Source organism: Equus asinus, chromosome 3 (genome assembly GCF_041296235.1).
Source record: "Equus asinus isolate D_3611 breed Donkey chromosome 3, EquAss-T2T_v2, whole genome shotgun sequence".
Lineage (NCBI taxonomy): Eukaryota > Metazoa > Chordata > Mammalia > Perissodactyla > Equidae > Equus > Equus asinus.
In genome coordinates, this window is record NC_091792.1 from 26,089,275 (window position 1) to 26,115,177 (window position 25,903).

The window sequence follows — 25,903 nt, forward strand, 5'->3', positions numbered from 1 at the left end:
CACATGAAGAAGAAAATGAATTATAAATCACATAAATATATATTATTTAAAATCTTTTCCATAGTTTTGATGTTTCAAATTTAAACTTAAAATGACTGCTATCTTTTTAATTGTCTACTATGGTTGAGAGCATTCCCTGCAGATCTTAGCTGGCTTTTTAACGGCACAGACATCTTTCTGTGGAAGACTAACATCAAAAATGACGCAGAAGAGTCAAGGCACTGTAGGCATTCCTCTATTCCATGTTGGAAACTGCTTCTGAATTTTAAATCTAGTCTTAAAAGGCTTTCAAGATTGTATATAATGTCGAGTCTCTAAACATCTTAGTCTATAAATTTTTTTAAAATTTGAAATGATTAATAGAAAAATAAATATAAAATTAAAGGTTACAGTTTTATGAAAAATGATATTCTCTCTGCCTTGCCCTTATACATTTATTCCAGATTCTTTTTTACTATAAGAAAGCCCTCAAGGTCAGCATCATATTTATTATGCCATAATTTTCTTATTGTGGTAAATAAAGATAAAAAATGTCGTTTTTTTTTTTTTTTTAGTGTCCTGGTCTTTGGGTTGGCCAAAGCTAAGAAGAGAAAGTTTTGGGATTTATTCTGACAGTTAAAATGATTATACTTTTATATTTGGATTAGATGTGAATCCAAAGTTTTTCTTAAAGTAGGCTATTTCTCTTACTAAGAAATTAAGTTAGAAATAATTCATCAGTATTTAATGACGGACCCTGATGATCTGAAGAAACAGAGAAATTGTGGTGAAATGTACTGAAAATATCATGGGTGTTTGATTTAAAATTCTACTCAATATTCACTTGATATTTTAGTAGTGTGTTACTTTTAAGTACTACTATTTTTATAGTTAACAAAAATATTGAAAATGATTATATTGTCCACAGTTTACCTTTTAAATGGCTTTTTTGTTTGTTTGCTAAGATCTTCAATGTAACATTGGATTCATAAGATGTGTCACAGAAAAGAAGGAATTCTCTGTCAAAGTAGCAATGTGTACACTAGTTTCCTCCTTTGGGACAGTCATGTATACACGAGCACTTAAAAATTATAAAGGGGTGTACAGATATTCCAAACATGAAAAGCAGACAACCTGCTTTACGTTTCATGAAAGTCATCTTCGTTGGAATGCAAACTGGGAAATGGAGACAAACAGAGTCTTCCTCTTACATACGTTAAAAAAAAATGTATATGCACACACTCATTATAAAGCCTATTCTCTTAAAAGTAAACTAATAATGCATTCGAATAGAGATGTATATTTGAAATGCATAGCTAACAGTAAGAACAGCTACTTTTTAAAGGACAGTCAATATGCATTAGGCACTGGCCAAAGTTCTTAAAATGCATATCACACTCTCTTTACAACTCTACCAGATGGAGGAACTGAGGCTTGGTGATGTCAACTAACCCGGCCCAGGACACTCAGCTAGTCATTGGCAGAGCCTGGATTGGTTGAAGCCAAATTATTATTCCTAAACACTATGATACATGGTCTCTAAGACCCCAGGTAAAGCCATTAATTCATCAAATTTTTATTGAGTACTTACTATGTACGAGACACTGTTTTAAGTGCTAATGATAGAGCAGGCACTATTTTAAGATCTAGCAATAAAACTGTGAACAAAATAAATGAAAAGTCTAGCTTGTGTGGAGCTTAGTGGGGAGAAATATACAATACAGTCAATAACTACATTATAGAGTATTTTAGATGATGGTAGATGCTCTGAAAATGAATAGAGGTAGATTAACAACAGGAATGGGAAGGAAAGGGCAGTGGTGGGGGGATGTAATTTAGAAATAAGAAACACATTTTTCTCATTTAGAGAATGGAGAATTAGCAGTCAATGAATCATTAAGGCTACTCTTTCTCACATTATCTTTCATTAGATAATGAGAATCTAATTTATAAAGAAAAGAAAAAGTAGAAGGCAGCCTAATTTCATTTATTTTTATTGTGGCAAAACATACATACTATAAATTTACCATTTTAACCATTTTTAAGTTTACAGTTCAGTGGCATTAAGTACATTTACTTTGTTGCATAACCATCACCGCTATCATCCATCCCTAGAACATTTTTTTTCTTTCTTTCTTTCCTTTTTTTTTTTTGCTGGGAAAGATTTGCCCTGAGCCAACATCTATTGCCAATCTTCCTCTCTCTCTTGCTGTTTTCTTTTCCACCCCAAAGCCCCATAATTGTATATTCTAGTTATAAGTCCTTCTAGTTGTTCTATGTGAGCTGTCATGACAGCATGGCTACTGACAAGTGAGTGGTGTGGTTCTGTGTAAAGCAGATAATCCTCCAGAATGTGGAAGGGCCTCACCAATCAGTTGAAGGCCTGAATAGAACAAAAGACTGATCTCCTCCAAGCAAGAGGGAATTCTGCCGACAGACAGCCTTCAGAGTGAACTACAACAGTGGCTCTTCCCTGAGTTCCAGCCTGCCTGCCTACCTTGCAAATTTTGGACTTACCAGCCTCCATAATACCATAAGCTAATTCCTTAAAAACAAAACGAAAACTCTCTCTGTATATGCATATCCTATTGATTCTGTTTCTCTGGAGATCCCTGACTAATACAAGCTCCAAATCTGGAATAGAAGCAAAGTGGACAATAAGGCAGCTATTTCAGGACAAATATTAAATGCAGAAGCAATTTTGGGAGGCATGATGATGCTAACATGGAGAGAAAGAGGTGATGGTATAAACTTAGACTAAGGCAGAAAGGGGCAGCAGGCTGTATAATGTGGGCTTTGCTGCCACAGGAGACTAACGCGTGCACTTGTGACAGTATTGCTCTAAAAAGGAGTTCAGGAAAAAATCAATTCAGTACATAAAGCAGAATTATCAAATATAACAGAATAGTGACTTGCACACTTGATACAGCTCGAAACTAAGTTGATTAGATGCCACAGCAGATAAATTCCCTCATATAAAGAAAAAGGATATTAACAGGATGAGCAAAATGATGAGAAACAAAGAGTATATCCAGAAGATTCAACACCTATAGAATATAAATTCCAGATAGAAAGCTCTATGTAGATGGAGGAAAGTAACTATTCAAGTAAAATTTAAAAAAATTAACGATCTTAAAAACCTCACAAACCGACAAAACGAGAGCCTACCAATTTTAAGACAATTAATGGAAAAAAGCCAATCCCTCCCAGTGCAGCCGCCCCATGACCACTCACACACACAGGCAATGCAAGAGCTGCTGCTGATTTTTTTTTTTAATTTTAAAGATAAAGGAAAATTCCTTAAGACTAAAAATATGCACATGTTGATTTTCTCATATTTCATACTGAGGAAGTCACTTTTGTATATGAAGTTGAAAATAATATCTAATGACTCCAGTATTCGAATATTTGTGTAATATTGTTTTTAAAACTTTGTTATTTTGATTGTCTAATTTCTCTATCTATATTTATCTATCTTTGTAGCTTGACAATCACTGTTTCACTTTATTTTTCTCTTCTATTAAATTTCTGAAAAATTATATTTATTAAATATATATATATATTCCCCACCCAAGAATAATCAATGTGTGCAATATTCATGAATATCATCTCATTAGCAGATAGAAAGGATCTATTTATTTTCTTCTTATACTTCTCACTATTGCTTATTTTTTAACTTATTACTAATTATTATTTACTGATTATTACTTAGCATTTATTTTTTGTAGTAGGAATTTATCACTTATACAAAAACAAGTCTTTATTCTTCAGGGAAAAGATGCCTTACGGGATAAAACCAAAGTTTTACTCAAAGGAAATCAAATAAAACGTTTTAACAATCCAGGAAGAAGAGGCTAAGTATAAAACATAGGAAGCTATTTTTTTAGAGCAACAAAGTAATCATAAAAATATATTAATGATAATGTAATACAGAAATATCATAATAAATTATTCAAAATACAGTAAAATAACAAAAATAAAGCAAATTCTACAACTGCTTATAAAAAGACTAAAGTTTCTCTGAGAGTTCACAAACCTAAATAGAAAAATAATTTTTAAAAAAATTTAAAACTATCAATGGGATGCTCTCCTCACAAAAAGTGAAAAAGTTGATGATTTTAATGACTGAGGTGTAAAGTCTTCAATATTTTTAACGTGTGAATGAATCCTGCAGTTATGTTTTAACAGTGCCAAATCATAAGAGAAGGAAGGCATTCTTTTTGTTTTAAGGTAACATACTTACTTCCAAAACTTGTCAAATATTGCAGAGACAGATAGGGAGAGAAATAGATAGAAATAGCATTAAACAGAAATGTCCTAAAAACTCAATATTTATGGAAATAATAGTTCCCATACGATCTTTTTTGATAGTTCAATATTTCTTATTTAATAGGTTATCAGATCAATAAAGAAAAATAGCATGATTATCTCAAGAGCTACTGTAAGGGATTGTCATATTTGCCCTTCTAGAAAGCCACCCACTTATTGACATTAGTAATGGTTTCTGTGTAGATGCTAACAGAAACTTCATTTTGTGGAATTTTCAGGTACGTACATATAGAGAAAACTTTGCGCTAAATGAAGAAAATGATATTTCTACATTGTTAAAATTGTAAAGTTGGGATTAGTGAAAACATGAAAGTCTAAACTAAGTCTAAAGTAATCAAGTGAACAATATCAGCTAATCATGACCTGATTTGGGATACAGCAGCGATTTGTGTCCTTTCACTCCTGCGTAGTAGTCCATTTCCATCTGAGACCTCATCACAATGACCTTTACTGCCCGTATTTCTACAGCATTCTGTTCACAATCACGTAGGTATCCCCTAAGAAGACTGAGGCTTTCTCTGCCGCTCTCCTCTCCTTCTGAGCCTCATGAGAGTCACCTTTAACAGCCCATTCTTGGCAATCAAGGCTTTTTCTAGCATGCATCTCACAACTCTCCCAGTCTCTGCCCATTACCCAGTTTTTGAAGCTGCTTCCATATTTTTAGGTATTTGTTACAGCACCCCTCCTTTTTGGTACCAATTTTCTGTCTTAGTCTGTTTGGGCTGCTATAACAAAATACCACAGATTAGGGTGGCTTATAAACAACAGAAATGTATTTCTCACAGTTCTGGAGGCTAGAAATTCCAAGATCGAGGTTCCAGCATGGTCACATTCTGGTGAGGGCCTGCTGCCTAGTTCATAGTCCGCACCTTCTCACTATGCCCTCACTTGGCGGAAGCAGTTTAGCAAGCTCTCTGGGGCGTCTTTTATAAGGGCACTAATCCCATTAATGAGGGCTCTATCATCATGACCTAAGCACCTCCCAAAGGCCCCACCTCCTAATACCATCATGTTAGGCATTAGGATTTTGACATTTGAATTTGGGGGAGACACAAATATTCAGACCAGACCACACTGTGCGACTATCACAAATCATCAATCCTTTGTACTGGTGATGGAGATACTGATGTTTTCAAATTGGGACTTCTGTGAATAATACAGTTCTAAACATTCCAGTACACTTGTTTTATGTAAGAAGTTGCAGGCTTATCACATACACATATGTACAAATTCATAGATAATGTCAGAAAGTCCCCCCAAGTACTTATATCTGTTTACACTCTTGCTACCTTTGTATGAGAGTGATCAGTGCTTGTTATTTTGGTCTCTTCAAGCTTTTTGTTTGGGTATTCTGGTGTATGTGATGTTGCATCTCATTGCAATTAATTTGTATTTCCCTGATAAATAATGAGGTGGAACACCATTATAACGTCTTTGTTGACCATTTAAATATCCTTTTTTATGAACTACTTACTCAAGTCTTTTGTTCATTTCTTTCTGTTGTTTCCCTCGTTATAAATTTATAGGTGTTATTCACAGAGTTTGGATTATATTTTGGACACAAATTCTTTTATATTTATTTATATTTAAAAATATATGGTCCAGGGCCAGCCCTGGTCAGGTAGTAGTTAAGTTTAGTGTGTTCCAATTCAGCAGCCTGGGTTTGGTTCCTGGGGGGCAGACCTACACTACTCGTGGCCATGCTGGGGAGGCATTCTACATACACAATAGAAGAAGATTGGTAACAGATGTTAGCTCAGGGCAAATCCTCCTCAGCAAAATATTGTTGTTTGCATTTTTACACTCTTAATAGTCTGTAAAGAGTAAAACCAATCGCTTTATTGAGATATAATTTACATACTGTCTAACTCACATTTTTAAAGTGTACAATACAATTTTTTATAGTATATTCACAGAGTTGTGAACCATTACAATTTAATTTTACAATGTTTACAACCCACAACAGGAAGCCTTTTATCCATTAACAGTCACTCCTCATCCACCCAGCCCAGTTGTCCCAGGCAACACTAATCTATTTTCTGTCTTTACAGATTTGCCTTTTCTGTGCATTTTATATAAGATGAATAATAAAATATGTGGTCTTGTGTAATTGGCTCTTTCATTTAGCATATTTTCTAGGTTCATCCATATCACAGCAAGTATCAGTACTTCATTCCTTTTTATTGACAAATAATATTCCATTGTATGGATATACCACCGCTTATCCATTCATCAGTTGATGGTCGTTTGCGTTGTATATACTTTTTTGGCTATTAGGAATAATGCTGTTATGAAAATCTATGCACAAATTTTTGGTGAATGTGTGCTTTCGTTTCTCTTGGGTTTAACTTTCAACTCCACATTTAATTTTATGAGAAACTGCCAGACTGTTTTCAAAAGTAGTTGCACAATTTTACATCCCCACTAGCAATGTATAAGGTTCCAATTTCTCCATATTGCCAACACTGACATTTTGACTCTAGCTTTCTAGTAGGTGAGAAGTGGTATATCACTGTGATTTCAAATTTCATTGCCCTAATGACTGATGATGATGATCAACTTTGGATGTGCACATTATATATTCTTTTTGGAAAAATGTCCATTCATATCCTTTCCCATATTTAATTAGGGTATTTACCTTTTATTATTGAGTTGTAAGAGTTATTTACATATACTAGACACAAATACTTTACCAAATAACATGATTTGCAAGTATTTTCCTCCATTCTGTAAGTTGTTTCTCACCTTTTTTATGGTATCACTGCAGCATAGAAGTCTCTAATTTTGATAAAGTCCAATTTATGTGTATATACTTTATATTGCTCTTGTTTTTGGTGTTTTTTTCCAAAAAGTCTTTGCCTGAGGTAGAAAAAACTTACTGCTATGTTTTGGTTTAAGAATTTTATAGACTTAGCTCTTACTTTGGATATATGATCGATTTTGAGTTATTTTTGTGTGTGTGGTGTGTAAGTTAAGGGTCCAAATCTATTCTTTAGCATGCAGATATCCAGTTGCTCCAGAATCATTTGCTAAAAAGACTATTTTCTCCCTTTGAAATGTCTTGGCACCTTGTCAAAAATCAATTGGCCATAAAAGTAAAGATTTATTTCTGGACTCTCAATCTCTCAATTCCATTGCATTAATCTACGTCTGTCCTTATGCCAGTACCACACAGCCTTGAACACTGCAGCTGTGTGTCAAGTTTTGAAATCAGGAATGTGAGGCTCCAAGTTTGTTTTTCTTTTTCAAGATTGTTTTCACTATTCTGGGATATTTGTGTTTCCATATTAGTTTTAGGGTCAGCTAGATAATTTCTGCAAAATTGGAAGAAACATTGTATCTTGATAGGGATTTCATCAAATCTATAGATAATTTGGGGTATACTGCCATCTAATAACATTGTCTTCTAAACCATAAAAGTAGAATGTTTTTCTATTTATTTAGGTTTCCTTTAATTTCTTTCAATAATGTTTTCTAGTTTTCAATGTAAAGTTTTACACTTCTTTTGTTAAATTTATTCCTAAATACTGTATTATTTTTGATGCTACTGGAAATAGAATTGTTTTCTTAACTTTATTTTTGGGTTTTCCATTTATAGATCATATAAATACAATTTATTTCTGTATATTCGTCATGTATCCTGCAAGTTCCTTTATTCTTCCTTAAAACCAAGGATGCTCGATGGTCAGATCTGGACATTATATCCAGAGGTTACGTCTTCCAATAAATTAGTCGCTCCTAATTTATCTCTTATGTGATAGGACAGAGATATCTGCATATGGAAAGCAGTGTTGAAAAGAGCAGTGTGAATAAAGAAATAGAAAAAGGGAGCCGTGAATTAGTTGACATCCTGAGGACAGGTTTTACACATCTCAATAATAAATACTAGCTTCTCCTTTTTCATTCTTAGCATCAACCACTTTATCTAATCAAACGGTTCTGTAGGACAGATGATATAAAATAATAAATTGATTTTTAATTTATCTGAATCATTGAAAAAATAAATCAAGAAGGCTGCCAAAATACATAACCCATGTTTTGGCAACTTCTCTGAGGTCACATTCCACTGGTTTATTTTTGGAACAATCAGGACTGCTATGTTCCCTTCTGGTTTTGCCCAATGAAAATGGCTCCCCCAACTCTTTATCTGCTCTACTGAAACCTGCTTATGATGTCAGTGTTGAAACCATCTTGAACTCTGGAACAAAATCCCCTTGATAGGATGTCATGTCTCCATTCACAATAGAGCAGCATGTAACTAATGATGTGAGTGCCCATGGTTGCAGGTTGCAGCATTGTTGTCTCCCTAGTCTCAAAATATTAGTGCACAAAAATGCTTGGGCATATGATATTTTATTAAAGGTTCAAATAATTACGTAGGTTATATGGAGGAAGAATCATAATGGCTGTATTTTAAAAGTATATTATGCCAAATTTTCTACGTGATCCAAGGGAAAAATACTTAAGAAGTTAAATCTTTTATAGGAATCACTATTTCCTAATTTAGCGCTCTTCACCTAAATTGTATACCCTCTCTGGGAGATTATCTTCTTCTTTTAAATTCTACCACTAGTAGCCATGGCATTTAACCCTTAGATTAAAATGGAGCTCAGCTCAGGATTATCTACCTATCTTTGAGTCTCAGTTACTCAGTATAGATTAAAGTCTCAAGAAGTTCAGATTAAACAATGCTTGATTGTCTTTGGTATTCTGCTTTCCACACAATAGGTGAGGGTCAAGATGCTCTTGTTGCCTTCAATGTCTACTCATCTTTGGTACAGAGCAGGCAGGGAAAGGACAAGAACAGGCCCATGTACATCTCTCTCTAGCCAGGGGTTTTTGGGAAATGAATGACCTTGCTCAGGCATCCCTGCTCACATACTAACGGTATACAAAAAGAGGTGGCCATATCTATGTATAAAATGTTCTTATCAGGTTATACAAGGATCTCTCTAGATGGTTTATGGAAAACAAACCTGAAACTCACGGATTTACGGATCACGTAGAATGGGGATGGTCACACAAGCTGTGTAATTAATGGAGAATAAAATGAGGATATTATAAAACCAAAGTATCTCCCTTCCATATCAATGTTTCTACCTACATAACTCACAAACTTGTCTGTTTTTACCCAAAGTAAAAAGTGCAGAAGATAAAGACAGCTTTTAAGGGAGCTACAGCATACTGTTTGGGGATTTCTCCAGGAAAAACATGTTATATCTGTGCATGATACATGCCTGTAACCTTTGAATCATTAGTAAAGCTTGATGTAAGGCAAGATCTATATATCTCCCTGGGTTAATGGACAACTCAACCCTTTTTGTTAACACAGAGATGCATTTCTCATTGTTAATGTTTCTTTGAGTTGGTGTTACGTCAGGCGTATACTCAGATATACCCTTCCTTAAGATAAGCAGAAAGTTTCAGTAATACTCAAAATCCAGTAGGGCAAAGACAAAGATGAGTGTCTTTGTTAAGAGATACATGAGTTAATGCACACACAATTATCCACTTACCTGGGAAATCATCGCATTCAGTGAAGATAGATATCAGCGGTGGTGGTGGTGTAGCAGTAAATACATACTTGTTATATTAATAAAGACAGATTCCAGATTTCAAGAATTGGCCTAGAGTCAGGCCTGGGGACCATCATTAGTCTGCTATACCCTGTGGTGCCTCAGATGATAGCTGCTGGTAAACTGAATTCACACCTCTTCCTTTGCACTTACATCATCTCCATGGAATGATTTAAATATAATAGACCGTCTAGTTTATTGCTTTCTTAATTAGTGTATAAATTTGAATGTGATTAAATAGGAAAATTCAGTCTGAACTAATTCACTAATAAGTGCATTTTAATAGTTGAAAATACAGGATTACTAGCCAGAGAAAAAGAGTATCACCTGCTAGATATATTCATGAAAAGACAACTTTCAGAATCTGTGGATGTATCAGGCACTGCATAGCATGATGAATAACAGCACCCATAAAAATTGTGGCCATGGTATCAAGCACTACTCATATTTTGCCCATATTTTTGGTGGATTTGTGTTTTCTTTTGTGAAACATAAAACTTTCTGTAAACATTTCAATTAACTGTGCAACATTTACAGGAATAACAACATTAACTCAGATAGCCTGGAAGTTTAGAGGGAAAAAGCCAACTATCCATTTGCGTGTAGGCTCCTGACAACTCCTTTAATAGATGGCAATAATGTTTTTAAAAATTAGTAATATGACAAGACAAACATCTTTCACAAAACGTGTTCTTTTGTGAGATATGTCATTATACCTACTGCATTCATAGTTTTAAAGGATACATGTATAGAAGTAGACATTACAAAATATACTTAGGATTATGTAGGTAAATATAAAAACCAAACACTAGTTGTGATGTATCATCATAGAAATCATTGCAAGAATCTGTACACCATTCAAGATGTAGTTTAATAGAATTTAAGATATTTTCTCACTTAAATAATTATGTTGCATTAACATGATTAATAGAAACTTCATATTTTTTCACTTAATGGAAAGTTCAGGTATTTACTCACCAAGAATTTCAGATATTTTTCACTTAGCGGTGCAACAATTTACATCTATTTCTTTATTCACCAGTGAGCCATCATTAATCCAGACACAAATTTTCATAATATTTCTAAGGAAGTACATTTTTCAGATAAATGAAACAGAGCTCTTTAAAAGATATAATGGACATTTCTGATGAAAATATCTGCCAAAATGAATGACATTTTTCAGACTTAATAACCCTCAAATTTAAAGATAGAAACAACTTAGAAATTTCAACTATTTTCATTACATGACAACACTTCTATAATGCATAAAATAAAAATTAAAAGTTATTTTAACTTATCATAAGAATATATCTCTCTAGTTGTCCATTCTGGAATCAGAACTCAGGATTTAAATTCCCACTGTTAGGTTAAAATACCACCATGTTTGTTAGAAAGTTTATATTTTAGGACTTTTCAAATTTTCCATCGTTTCTGTGTTAGCTTTCGTATCTTTAATTATGATATCTGTAGATAACTTATTTAAGCTCAGTTATCCAATTTATGAAATGGAGCTGATTGTATACAACTCACATAACTTAACAGAATTAACTAGGATTACTAGCCCTTGCAAGCAATTTTGTTTTTGGCAATGTATCATTCACATAAGTTATCTAGCCCAGAACACGTATAGATAATGATAAAAAAAAAGTCATTTGCTTCTTTCAATTAATGATCAAACAAACTATACATGCTGGTAGGCTATATAATAGGCCCTGGAAATGCCCTTGATCTCAGCCCAGATAACACTGATTTGTAGTAGAGAATAATCAATGAATGAATGAATCAATGGAAAGTAATTTTTATAAAATTTTATAAAAATATTTTAGTGAAATTTGGAAAAGTAGTCCTTTCAGAAACACAAAAAATTAAAATAAGCTCCTTATCTATTTACCTATACATGTACCTGCCTACTTAACTAAAATCCGTTTAGAAAGAATATTAGTAATAGGTAGTAGTGCTGGTTACATGCCAAGTACTCCTCAAATACTGCCTTGCATTCAATATTTACTTTAGTCCAATGTTGTAGTTAGTATTAGGATCCTTATTTTCTGTAAAAGAAAGCCAAAGCAGAGAGGGGCTCAAATTCCTTTCCCAAAAACACATATGTAAGAAAAAAATCACATATATAAAGAAAAACTGAGGTAGTTCATATTAAGATTCTCATTTTATATAAGAAAATTGAAGTGGAGAGCTGGTAAGTAATTCCTCTAAATCCAGGGTTTAAATCCAGGGCTAGTCCTTCTCGAGTGTAGAGTTTTAAATACCACATAGTACTGTTTCTGCATGAAATCTGCCTTAAGTGTTCCTTCTTTCAGTAATAGCAGCATCCTGGGCAACAACACCTTTTATTGATTATTTGTTGTTCAAGATAACATTTTCTTCTAAACTTTGTTGCCCACAATTTACCTGTCCCAAGTCCCATTTTCTTAAATTTCTTCTGATCCATCACAAGGGATTAGAGAAAGTGCTAATCAAATATACTGAACTTTGTTAAAAAATTAATCTTCGAATTATAAAGCAGAGTTCTCCATAAAATCATGTAGTGACTAACGTAGGTTATTTCAAGCAATATGGCAGATGAGTCAAATGATTTAAGATTAAAACATGCCATGTAAATCTCCAAAAAATATTGTCAACAGGTTACAAAAGTTATATATTGACATCTCCAGGGGAAGACACAGGGTGATTGGCTATGTTTATTTGCTGACAGTTGAAGAGCAATAAATTGTACTTAATACAATTGTCAGAAAACATAATTCAGGAAACATGAATAGGAACCATGGGAATTGTTTCTTCTAAACAGACAAATTAAATTTCACCATTGAAGTGTCTTTGTCTGGGAATATTACATACCATATACGGTCATTTCTATAATAAACACAAAGGATATAAAATGCATAGAATCTGGCACATAACAAACATTCAATATATGTTAGTTACAATGATGATGACGACATACGCATAAAATTTGAATCTGCTTTTTCAAGTGTCTAAGTTGTTCTAAGTAATAGACTAAATCTGAAGAGCAGTTTTGGGAAGGATCATGACGTTTGTGCTGGGTTATACATGTTTTCTTCTGTGTCGAAAGTTATATGTTGTCTTCCCATACAACTTTTGCAACAGGTGGGTCATTATAGCTGAGTTTCATACACAGTAAATATACTGATCCTTCTTTATTCTCATATATTTTCCATTTGCAATAAGTTAAACAAATGCGTTTATATGAAGGACTTCTAACTAGAAGCAAAATCTTAAGCCCTTCCTCTTCCATGTTTATATAAATGCATAAAGCTTAACTTTCAACTGTGATATCTTTAATACCTTATAATCCACCTCAAAACTGGAAGAGAAATTGGGAAGGATTCTCATGTTTCTTGAATGCTGCTCTGTGGCAGATGACTTTAATATGTTGATATGTTCTATCATAACAGCAGTTTTACGTTACGATTACTCCTATTTTTGATGTTAAAAAACTGAGACTTCAAGATTAAGTAACTTGATTTTTAAGACTTATAGTGCATATTGAAAATTAGCAGACTCACTCTCAGACTCTCAGGCTTTAACAACTATAAGGAAGACTATAAAATATGTTTGAATATTTTTCCCAGAAACTTTCATAGTGTTTTCCACATGTAGGAAGTCTAAAAATGCTTACATAGTGAATGAACAGATGAAAGCCATATAAATGAATGAAAATACAAACCCAGGTTTGTGCTTTTGCTGGTAATTACTGGAAGTCAAAACTTTGCGTGCATGAGATGAAATCAAACTGAAAACCATGCACTGAGGGTGGATATTTCTCACTATTTTGATCAGTGAAATGAAGAACTGATACTGTTCCCTGCACTGATTCTCAACTCCCTGAAAAAAATGACAGCTGCCAGCTTGAAACTTAGCAACAGTATCTCCAAAGTCTGAGTGCTATCACTCTCGTTTTTTCTTCTTTAATTATTTTATTGAGGTCATACTGGCTTATAACATTGTGTAAATTTCAGGTGTACATTATTATATTTCAGTTTCTGTTCAGACTGCATCATGTTCACCAACAGTAGTACAGTTTTTGTCCATCACTATACATATGTGCCCCTTGACCCTTTTCACCCTCCCCCCACCTCCTCTCTGATAGCCACCAATCTGTTCTCCTTATCAATGTGTTTGTTTATCTTCCATTTATGTGTGAAATCATATAGTATTTGTGTTTGTCTGACTTATTTCGCTTAGCATAATACCCTCAAGGTCCATCCATGTTGTTGCAAATGGCATGATTTCATCTTTTTATGGCTGAGCAGCATTCCATTGTGTATATATACCACATCTTTTTTATCCATTAGTGACTTGATGGGCACTTGCATTGCTTGCATGACTTGTCTGTTGTGAATAATGCTGCAATGAACATAGGGCTGCACATATATTTTTGAATGATTAATTTCATGTTCTTTGGATCAATCCAGTAGTGGAATAACTTGTTCATGCGGTGTTTTTATTTTTAATTTTTGAGGAAACTCCATACTGTTATCCACAGTGGCTGCACCAGTTTGCATTACCACCAGCAGTGTATGAGGTTTCCCTTTTCTCAACATCCTCTCCAACACTTGTTATTTCTTGTCTTATTAATCATAGCCATTCTGACAAGTGTGAGGCGATATTTCATTGTAGTTTTGACTTGCATTTCCTTGATAATTACTGATGTTGAACATCTTTTCATAAGCCTGTTGGCCATCTGTGTATTTTCTTTGCAAAAATGCCTATTCATATCCTCTGCCCACTTTTTGATCAGGTTGTTCATTTTTTTTCTTGTTGAGTTGTATGAGTTCTTTATATATTTTGGAAATTAACCCCTTGTTGGATATATGATTTCCAAATATTTTCTCCCATTTGGTGGATTTGTTTTTGATTTTGTCAATGATTTATTTTACCATGAAAAAGCTGTTTAGTCTGATGTAGTCCTATTTGTTTATCTTTTCTTTTGTTTCCTTTGCCTGAGCAGATGTGGTATTCAAAAAGATCCTAAGACCGATGTCAAAAAGCGTACTGCCTACCAGTTTCTTTTTCTTGGTGTTGTAAGTTATATTTCCAGGAAATAAATTCTGAGGTTCTGAGATTTTTGTCCTGAAGGTTAATCACAATGATCTCTAAGGAGAAATTCTGTAAGGCTGAAGGAAGCAACCAGAGGGAGAAGGTGCACTATGATAGAGTTGCATCCAAAAGGAGCTGTGGACCAGTTGGAATGGTCCTGCAGCATGGCCTTAATTGTGAAAAAGGTGTTGTGGGCCTTTATAATGTACCATTGACTAATCCTTTGCTGTGGGCTTCCTCCAAGGAGGAGAGCATGACCTTTGGAGAGGTGGCTGGCTGTCTTGAGATGAGGATAATTCCTGGAGGGGGACTTAACTGAGAATGAAGACTATATGCCATAGCACAGCATACATGTGGATTTTTAGTAACTTGATAAACGATAATAGGAGTTGATCCCACCATGTGAAATCATGTAAAGTCTTAGGGTATGGGCAGATGTCACAACTTCTGGACAGTTCTTATAAGATGTGCTGGATGTTCTCGAAGAAAATGCCTCTTCACCCCATCTTGGGAAATAATACTGGTGTAGCCACCTGGGAGCAGGTTATGAGTATGGTAAACTTTCAAGATGGTGCTTGGAAGTCTGTGGGCAACACTTCTCAACTCAACTTCCTGAAGCCGATAAAGGAAACATCTTCACTGGAGTGGAAGCTTGGTGGTCTGTTGGTGATGACTTCAGACTTAGCTCCAGAACAGTGCCATTTGTGTTTTTTCCCTTGTTACAACATTCCTAATTCCTATCTCTGTAATTAAGAATTCAATATTCCTTTCCCTTTAGTCTATTTCAATTAGACCCTCCCTACCCACAATCAAATAATACTTATTATGCTACTAATAATAGCAATGAGTAAAATATTCAATACTTAATATGTGACTGGAAATTTTCTAAGAGATTTTCACGTGTTAGAGTATGTTAATCGGGGCAAAGCTAAGCTGCTATAACAAAAGACCCAAAATTATAGTAGCACAAACACAATGAACTTATTCTTCTCTCATGTAACAGTCACAGTATGAGTGTTCCCCATCTCAGAAACATTTCTGCTCTTCATGGCTATTCACAGATCCAGCTTCCTTCTAAGCCATTGCCCCACCACACTTGAGAGAATTGTCATCATCTGCATGGTGGAAGCTCCACTGCCACTATCTCCTGACAGTTGGAAGAGAAGGTGTGGGTGGAGAATTTACTCCTGCTGTCTTTATTCCCAGACCAGAAATGGCACATACCACTTCTGTACAAATTCCACTGGCAGATGTTTAGTTACTTACTCATAACTAACTGCAAAACAACCTGGTACAAAGTGTCTGACTTGGCAGAAGTGTGTCTGACCATAATTATAAGAAAAAAAGAAAAACTGAATTTGGATGGAAAGCAAACAACTCTACTAGCAGTTTCACTAGTGGCTTTTCTGATTTCATCACCTGCCCTTTTTCTCCCCTTTCCCCAAGCTCAAAATAAGCGTTTTCTAGTCTCTGAGGGAAACTATGCTCTCTTCAAACCATAATTACCATAAATCCTTTTCTATGGGTCTAGTCCTTGGTATTCCCATCATGGGGAGACTATTTGGGAACCAAAATCAGACTCCTATCTCTTATGCTTTATGCTCTGTCATCTCTTTTATTCCAAATCAGTGTCCCAGCTTTTTGAATGAGTAGGATAGCATTAAGAAGAGGAAGGGTTGAATAGACAAAGGATAAAAACATGCTAGCATTAGGAAAATAGTGTCCTGATATAAAAGTCTATGTGTTCCAAAGATTAGAGATGTCATCCAGTCAATCACTGATTTTAACAAATAGTATAGAAAGACAAGAAAATGGTGGGAGAGAAGCTTCCACCCATAATCCTCCAACTACTTCTCCACAACCCAAGCAAATTGAATGCACCACATTATGACTCCTGCTTCCTGCCCTTTTATTAGTTTATCTTTGGCTTGATTATGCTTACATAGATGGAATCCTCTTTAATATAACATCAAATTCATAACTCATAGAAAGAATTAACTTTACATAGGTCTGTGTCCCATGACTAGAAATGTATTCATTTAGACATTCTTCTCACTCTGTATGAGCTTATTCCAGTGATTAAAAGTATTCGATTAACTTTAAATAGTAGGAGAGACTTTAGAGATCTTTCAGCTAAACTTCTTCATGTTAAACATTGGAGAAAGTGGTTTAATAGTTTACACAATATCACGTAGCTTATTTATTTCAGGTCAGGACTAGAACTTTGGTCTACTGATTCATGCTAATATTCCTTCTGGTACACCTCACTGCCTTTCCATTCTCTTCCTCTCTTCGTTTTCAACATAATTATCCTTGTCACCCACTTTCTAACCATCTGACATTTTAATTAACTTTTCTAACATCAGAATCTAGAAGCAGATGAGCATTCTATTTTTTCTGTAATTCAGTCTACCCTTAAAGTGGCATTTCCCAAAGTATGTTCAGCTCAACTGTAGCCCTGTGGAAATGTTCTATGTAAAATAGATTCCTGGGAAATTGGTTTGACAACTGTTGTTCATTATGACTTCTATGAAATGTATAAGATACAATAACATAATGAATGCTCTGTGAAATAAATCTTTTAAAGAGAAATTTGTTTAACTTTTCTTAAACCACTACAGTTATGCATTGCTTAACGACAAGGATATATTCTGAGAAACGTGTCATTAGGTGATTTCTTCATTGTACGAATATCACAGAAAGTACTTACACAAATCTAGATGGTATAGCCTACTACGCATCTAGGCTCACCATATGGGACAACCCTAGTATATTCAGTCCATTGTTGACCAAAACACCATTACGTGGTGTATTACTGTATTTTTCAAATGTTATTTACAATCTTTCTTCTCTCTGTCTACACAATTCAACTGCTCTGTGGACCCTTTGGGAGAGCTACCTCAGAGTCACATCCTGTTACTCTTAGGAAGTCTCTCAGATTGAAGCAATGATCAACCTGGAAATACTATTTCATATACTGAGACTTCTAGATAAAGTCTGTTGTTGAAATCTGAGGTGTCTGCCCACAACACTGATTGTCAATTCAATAAACATTTTAAAGAATTCAGAATGATCTATATTATTAAAATTATATATCATATATTGCCAGTGTATTCACTGATTGTTCTAATATGTTAAAGCAGAATAAAATAGAGTTATGAGTTCTGGGAAAAATGTGGTTGAAATTTTAAATAGGCTAATCAGGACATCCCTAAGAAGAGTATCCCTGAGAAAATGATATTTCAGTAAAAATCTGGAGCAGGTGAGGAGGGTGACCATTTGATATGTGGAGTGGAGCATTCTAAGCAGAAGAAACAGCCAGAGCCAAAGTGTGAAGCTGGGAGTATGTCTGAAGCATTAGCAAGGAAGTAATAATGACTGGGAGGATTGCTTGAGAGAGAGGGGAAAGGCACAGCAGGTCAGGGAAGCAATGAAGAACCAGTTCCTCTTGGTGTTTGGGGCCCTTGTAAAGATTTGTGCTTTTACTCTGAATAAATTGAGAAGTCACTACAGGACTGACTTATATTTCAGTTCAACGTTGCTACTTGCTGATTTGTGAAGAGACAAATAAAAGGAGGAGGGAAGGATGGCGATCAAAGGAAAAAGCAAAGAATACCTCCTAGAACGTGGAGAGTAGAGGTCAGAGATGAGATGGCTCAGATTCTAATGACAGCAGTGGAAGTGTTGAGAACCCATACATAACACTCTAGATGTATTTTAAAGGTACTGGATGTGAGGCATGAGGAAAAAACCCAGAATCTATTGTCTAAATATTTTTGGCCCAAGCAAGTAAATGTACAATCAGGAGTAAGCCTACCCTTGATTATTATGCGTGGGGGTGGGGGGAGTGCATTAGTTTTGACATGCTGCATTTCAGATGACTACGAGATATGTGGACATCACAAAGGCAGTTACATATATTAATCTGGAATTCAGAAGAAAGATTTAAGCAGAAAATAAGAAAGTTGTAGTTGGCATCAAATAAATGGTATTCAAAACCAGTGCACAGCATAAGTGGACCAATGACAGAGCTCTGGGTTGTACCAATGTTAAGGGGAAGGGAGAAGAGGAGGAATCGGTAAAGGTGACTGAGAAGGAACCACTAGTGAAGCAGAAAAAAAATTAGGAGAGAGTCATGTCCTGATATCCAAGGGAAGTAGTAAATCAAGGTTAAGTATGTTAAGTTGTGTCCAATGTTACTAATAAATCAATTAAATAGAGAAGGGAAAATTGACCAGAAATTTGGCAATGTAGAAATCATTGGGGATATATGTAAGGAACTCTGGGAGCAAAACTTTGGTTGGATTGGATTTAAAAGACAAGAGAAGGTAAGAAGTGGGAGGTAGTTAGTGTAGACAATTATTTCTTAGAGAGTTTTGCAACAAATGGAAACAGCGGTGGCAGCAGGTGGTTCAAAAAATAATGTTTCGATCCAGCTGTTCCACCACTGGGTATTAATCCAAAGAACTTGACATCAACAATTCAAAGAGATTTATGCATCCCTATGGTCATTGCAGCATAATTTGCAATAGCCAAGACGTGCAAGCAACCCAAGTGCCCATTAACTGAGGAATGGACAAAGAATATGTGGTATACGTATACAATGGAATGCTACTCAGCCATAAAAAAAGACAAAATCCTCCCATTTGCCATAGCATGGATGGACCTTGAGGGTATTATGTTAAGCCAAATAAGCCAGATAGAGAAAGACAAACACAGTGTGATTTCACTCATATGAAGAAGATAAACAAACACCTGGACAAAGAGAACAGATTAGTGGTTGCCAGAGGGGAAGGAGGTAGAGAGGTCACATAAGGGGTAAAGGGGTGCATATATATGGTGATGGATAAAAATTAGACTGTTGGTGGTGAGCACCATGCAATCTACACAGAAACTGATAAATAATAATGTACACCTGAAATTAGACAATGTTATAAACCACTATGACCTCAATAAAATAAAGGAAAAAAAGTAATGTTTCCTTTTGTTTTTAAGATGGAAAAATAACCTTACATTTTATGATGACGAGAACTGTCCAGAGACAGAAAATAACGTAGCTCACGTAGGTGTGGCATTAGAACCCCCAAGAAAAAGACAAAATGGACTCTGTGAGGCTAACAGGGACCTAAAACAAAACAATCAAGCGGCCATGCCAGGACCAAGGTGCAGTCACGTATTCTCTTCTCAGAAAAACCACAACTTGGACCTGAAACCAAGTGCTCCTCCTGACAGATGGCCAGAAGCCTGATAGAGCTGATTTTAGAACACCCGTATCTATAGAGGCGCCAACAAATCAGAGGGCTTTCAAAACAATGCCTGTGGTCTCTGGCGTTTGGCTTTATAAGCGCGGCCCTCCCACATCCTCCCTGGAGCACGCTTTCAATTTGTTCTGGAGGCTGCATCTCCCCAGTTTATAAACTGTATGAGCAATAGAGCTTTCCTAACTAAATTCTTGTATTCCATATATTTTTATTGATGTAGAGGAGAGCCCAAAATCACTCCTGGGGCTATGTATTGAAGTAGGTAAAGGGTAAAGGGGAGAAAGTAAGTGTGGAAAACAGAAATTATTAAATTTAGGCAGAATCACGGAGAGTTCATGGATGAGAACATGCAAGTATACAGGAACTGCAGATACCGCTCAATAAGAAAATGTGGCAGGGGAGTGGCTAGATTCTTCTGTTATTGCTTCTACTTAGATAATGAAGGAGGAAGTGGCCACCTGAGAGTGAGCAGGTATGAATATATTGGAAGTTTGATGATAAAGCAGCAGACGTGAAATAGTCACATGAGTGAGGGGGGAAGTGATTGAACAAATTAAAAGTCCTAGTATGTTTGCCTGGTATCTTCACGGGCTCCTGGATCAAACTGATGCCAATCGACACAGTTATGTGTGGTGCTGGGGTTTTTTCCTAGTCACTTCTAACCACACATTTGCATGTGCAATGCGTTTAACCACGATTTTAGTTTGCCAAGAAATAAAGCAAAGCACAGAAGGATCAAAGGCTGGTCTTGTACTTATTCACCGTTAAAACTCTAAGATTGTGTGGTGATTTTATCCAAGATATAATATACTCAAATTTGCCGAAAAACTTTCTGAGTAACAGGGAGCTTTTTCCACATTATTGCAAGAACCTTCCAAACGATGGTCCACCTTTAGTGTCTCATAGTGCTCCTAATTGATGCTAATTTATTCTGCATGCTGCGAGAAGATTAATCTTTATTTCTTAATTGTTTTTTAAGATTGGCACCTGAGCTAACAACTGTTGCCAATCTTCTTTTTTTTTTCTGCTTTATCTCCCAAACCCACCCTGTACACAGTTGTATATCTTAGTTGCAGGTCCTTCTAGTTGTGGGATGTGGGACGCCGTCTCAACGTGGCCTGATGAGCGGTGCCACGTCTGCGCCCAGGATCCGAACCCTGGGCTGCCGCAGTGGAGCGCGTGAACTTAACCACTTGGCCACGGAGCCGGCCCCCGAAGATTAATCTTTATAATGCACTCTTTTACAAATGATATACTTTCCAATTTAAAAAATTATATACGTATTTTAGGTGAAAGAACACATGACAACAAAAAAGCTTTGTGTATAATCCTATCATCAAAGAAAAGCTTTTACTTCCTTTATGTTTATTACTTTCTACATAATTTTGTGGAAATATATACATTTAAAGGATAGAAATTAACACCATTTATACAGTGATAAATATTAGTTTAACAAAATCATAAAAATATTTATTTGATCTTGCCTGCTTTAAAAATTCTAATCCTTTAATGATTCTCTTTTTCTGAAAATAATTTTATTTTTGGCATTCAAAGCCCTTCACTAATTTTAACCCTTATCTTCACTTATGTCCCAGGTGACACAGATAAGCTACTGATGACACTTATTTCTTTAGTCATGACTCTCCCCGGCTTGAAATTCATATATTCTACTTGCTCTTACCTCCTCCTTGATTTTTATTTGGATATCTAACAGGAAATTCAAATATAATGTCTCCAAATGTGTGGTTTCAACTCTACTATGTGCTGGCCCCAACCACACTCCTCCCCGTTGTTTGTATCACAGTACATTGCACCACTATTCACGCAGATGCTCATTCCCAAACATGAGAATCTCGGATTTTCCTCTTTCTTGCGCTCCAATCCATCATCAAATACCGTCAACTCTACCTTCAAAATACAGCTTCAATTACACAGTCTGTCATTTCAGGAAGTTCTATACAACTCATCTGGAGTGATCCTTTTAAAATACAAAACTCTCTTACAGCTTTTCATCGAAGTTATAAAAAGGTCTAAACTCCTACAATGCCCTGTAGGCGCCTCATGTAGGAACTTTGCTCTTGAGATCTTCTTCACCAGAGAAACCCTTCCCTCACATCTTCTCACCATCTCACGTAAGTACTTTTCAAATGATGCCTCCTCAGGGATGTCATTCATAACTTCCCATGTAAAATACTCATAAGCCCTAGCCTCTCTCTCGCTTCAACCTGCTTTTGTATTCTTTCTCTCTTCTAGTCCCCCTTTCACCCTCAGATCCTACTCTCCTCTCCAAGTGTACAGATTTGCTCTCAACTCCAATTGATCTCTCTCTCTCACACACACCCTTTGCTGTATATACTCCTGTTCATTTCCAGCCTCCTCTTGAAAAAAGCTTTATAACAAGGAATTTCTTTTCTTGCTCACTCTTCTATCATCAGAATAGTGTTTTACATATAGCAAATGTTTTACAAATATTTGTTGCAAGAAAGGGGAAAAGAAGCAATAAGAGGAGGAAAGAAAGGAAGAGAGAAAAAGAAGGAATGCATTGCAAAATCTGGAAATCTTGATAATATTTCTCAAGGTCCAGCTTCACTTCAATATCCCTCTATTGACAAGCTTGAACAACAAAAAGAAAGTCTTCTTTGCTGAATTATCATGGTAGGAATTGTGCAAAAGGGACTACCTTAGTGAGGAAAATGCTCTTCAATGAGGCATTTGGAAATCTGTAGGAGCACTTTGGTGTCACATGGGGATGGGGAAGCACTGCCATTTAACATGCATGGGCCAGGGCTCTTAAGTATTCGGTACCATGCAGAAATGGACCTTTGACATTCATATTTTTTTTTTTAAGAGGAAGATTAGCCCTGAGCTAACATCGCCCACCAATCCTCCTCTTTTTTGCTGAGGAAGACCGGCCCTGAACTAACATCTGTGCCGATCTTCCTCTACTTTATATGAGGGATGCCTGTCACAGCATGGTTTGACAAACAGTGCGTAGGTCTGCACCTGAGACCCAAACTGGCGAACCCTAGGCCACCTGAAGTGTAATGTGCAAACTTAACTGCTGTGCCACACCAATAATGTGACAAATGTGTAAATATAGAAAGGACATTTTTTGAAACATGAGAAAGAATCATTTAATGTTTCCAAACATTCACATCACCAATGGCAATGTCACTCCTGTTATTGAACTATCTGTATAAGTTTCAGTTGTTTATTCAATATAGTGAAAGGATCTCTGGCTTTCTCACTATGTCTTCTACCAAAGGTATGAACAAGAGTCTGATTATTGAAGTACATATTATTATTATTTTATTTATTTATTTTTTTGCTGAGGAAGACTAGCCCTGAGCTGATATCTGTTCCAATTTTCTTCCACTTTATATGTGGGATGCTGTCACAGCAGGGCTGACAAGTGGTATAGGTCTGTGCCTGGGATCCGAACCCGTGAGCCCAGGCCACTGAAGTGGAGCACACACCAACCTTAACCACTACTCCATGGGGCTGGCTCAGACCTACTATTTTTAACTTAAATTCGCTTTTATATTTCATTTTATAGTACAATTAGAGCACTGTATTATTTTTGGTAGCTGTCTGTGAAGGTAGGTTATAGTTCCTCTTGGTTATCATTGCCCTATAAGAGATTCATTACAGTATTTTTTGGAAGTAGGTCTGATAGGTTTGGGAACAAATGGTCTTGCATTTAACTTGTTAAAGCTCATATATTTCTATCTACTGTTTTTCCCCATTAGATACATCTCATCTCTCCACTATTTTTTAAAGTGAATATGATAATAACAACAAATTGCTACCTTTGTGAATATCTTCTGCCAGGCACTTTCTGTTCATCATTCCTAATCCTCCCGATGCGTGTAAAGTTCTGAAGGCACTGAAGATACAAGAGATGACTTATCCAAAGACCACAAGATGAATAATCAGGAAACAAGACTCAATTTCTTGTCTGTATCCTTCTTTTCAGACCAGGACATTGTATTTTTATGCTCCATAGCACATTCCATAGTGCATATGATGCACAGGTATTCCAAAAACATCACTCAAGTTTCCTCATGGGAAAAAATGGGGAGATAGGTTATGTTAATACTCACTCAGACTGAAATGACAACTCCACACTATGCCAAGCTCCAGGTCTTGGGGGTTTCTGATCTAGGTCACCTGTTTTCTCTCCTGGCATGCCCTTAATGCCTGTACTGTAGTCTTTCCTATCCTGGTATCAGTGGATGGCAGGCACTGTGGCACATGCTTCATGCAGTAGGTACCCACAATACCTTTAGCGTTTTTGATCATAATGAATCTTAGTCAAGAAAAAATCAGTTAAATAATATATTACTCAATGAATCATTCAACCTGAGTATAAAATGCAGAGAATTCATAAATTAGGTAATTTTTGGAATTAAGTAATTATCTGTTAAAATGCTTTACCAATTCTATTCAAAGGAATGGTATAGTTTTAACTATGTATGCAACATACTGTCAAGACTATGCCTAATTTCCTTAAAGATAAAATTGCCAACTCATTGACAGCTGAATTTGGAATTTGATTTTCAAAACTAATTCAAAACAATTATTATTAGCTATTTTTTAGCTGAGGCATTTTAAATTGTTTGGAATATTATTTTTAAAAGTCATATTTTTGGTATGTAAGTTATAAACAAAATTATTATTTTCAAAAATAGCAATGGAAAGAAACTCATCTCTGTATTAGTCAGAAAATGCTAATGCTAAAGGTATACAGATGCACTTCTTCTGGTAAAGATAATTCCATCCCTGAAACTTTTCAACATTTCAGTTTGGAAATGGGACAGTAATTTTAATCTTGTTGAGATGATTTCCCCATCTTCTGGTAAACGTTTAAGCTTGTGTTTGCACAACCACCACTCATTATGTGTTACTCTGGTTTCCTCTGCATCTTGGAGAATACATTGTTTTTTTCTTTAATTGCGAAGTCATTCTAACTAGTGGGTTCATATTACTAAGAAGAAGATGACTAAGTATATTTTATTTATTCATTTATTTATTTACTTGCAGGGAACCATTTGCCCTGAGCTAGCATCTGTTGCCAATCTTTCTTTTTTTCCTCCTCCCCAAGCCCCAGTGCATGGTTGTATATCCTAGTTGTAAGTCCTTCTGGTTCTTCTATGTGAGCTGCCGCCACAGCCTGGCTACTGACAGATGGGTGGTGTGGTTCTGTGATGGGGAAACCAACCTGGGCCCCTGAAAAGGTGAGAGTGCCTAACTTTAACCACCAGGCCATAAAGGCTGGCTCTCATTATATTTATTAATAGCATATATCCATTATATTGTTTACATATATATTAATAGTAAATTGTGTGTGAGTATATACATATGTATATAAAATCTGTAAAAAGAGCAATTCTTCTTTTAAAGATAAGAATACTTGAGTAAACATCTTAGGATTACTAGTAACATGGATAGAGTGTTTCTGACATGGTGTAAGTTAGGCAAAGCCACCCTTCCCTGCCCTTTAAACAGTTTAGCTTTAGGAACAGCAAGAGAGCACAATTTGTCCAACAGATCTTCACTAGATAGGAAGGTGCATCTACTCCAGTCATATGACGTCAATTACTCCACATTAAAATTTATTAATGCCTTAGTGTCCCAGATGTCTGCTGATATACCTTAGCTCAGATACAATATTGGTCTTGA

At 35.7% G+C, this 25,903-nt stretch overlaps 1 long non-coding RNA gene across 3 annotated transcripts in view; it reads right to left on the reverse strand.

The window, feature by feature from the left end:
- The window catches only part of LOC123284221 (uncharacterized), a 266,845-nt gene that overhangs the window by 104,788 nt on the left and 136,154 nt on the right, over window positions 1-25,903 (reverse strand). Inside the window, exon 4 of one of the 3 annotated variants that reach the window (XR_011502438.1) lies at window positions 24,031-24,282. The exons of the other annotated variants lie outside the window; for them this stretch is intronic. This is a non-coding gene — a long non-coding RNA (uncharacterized lncRNA). Of the gene's footprint in view, window positions 1-24,030; window positions 24,283-25,903 lie in introns of those variants that run through there. 3 annotated transcript variants of the gene reach the window in all.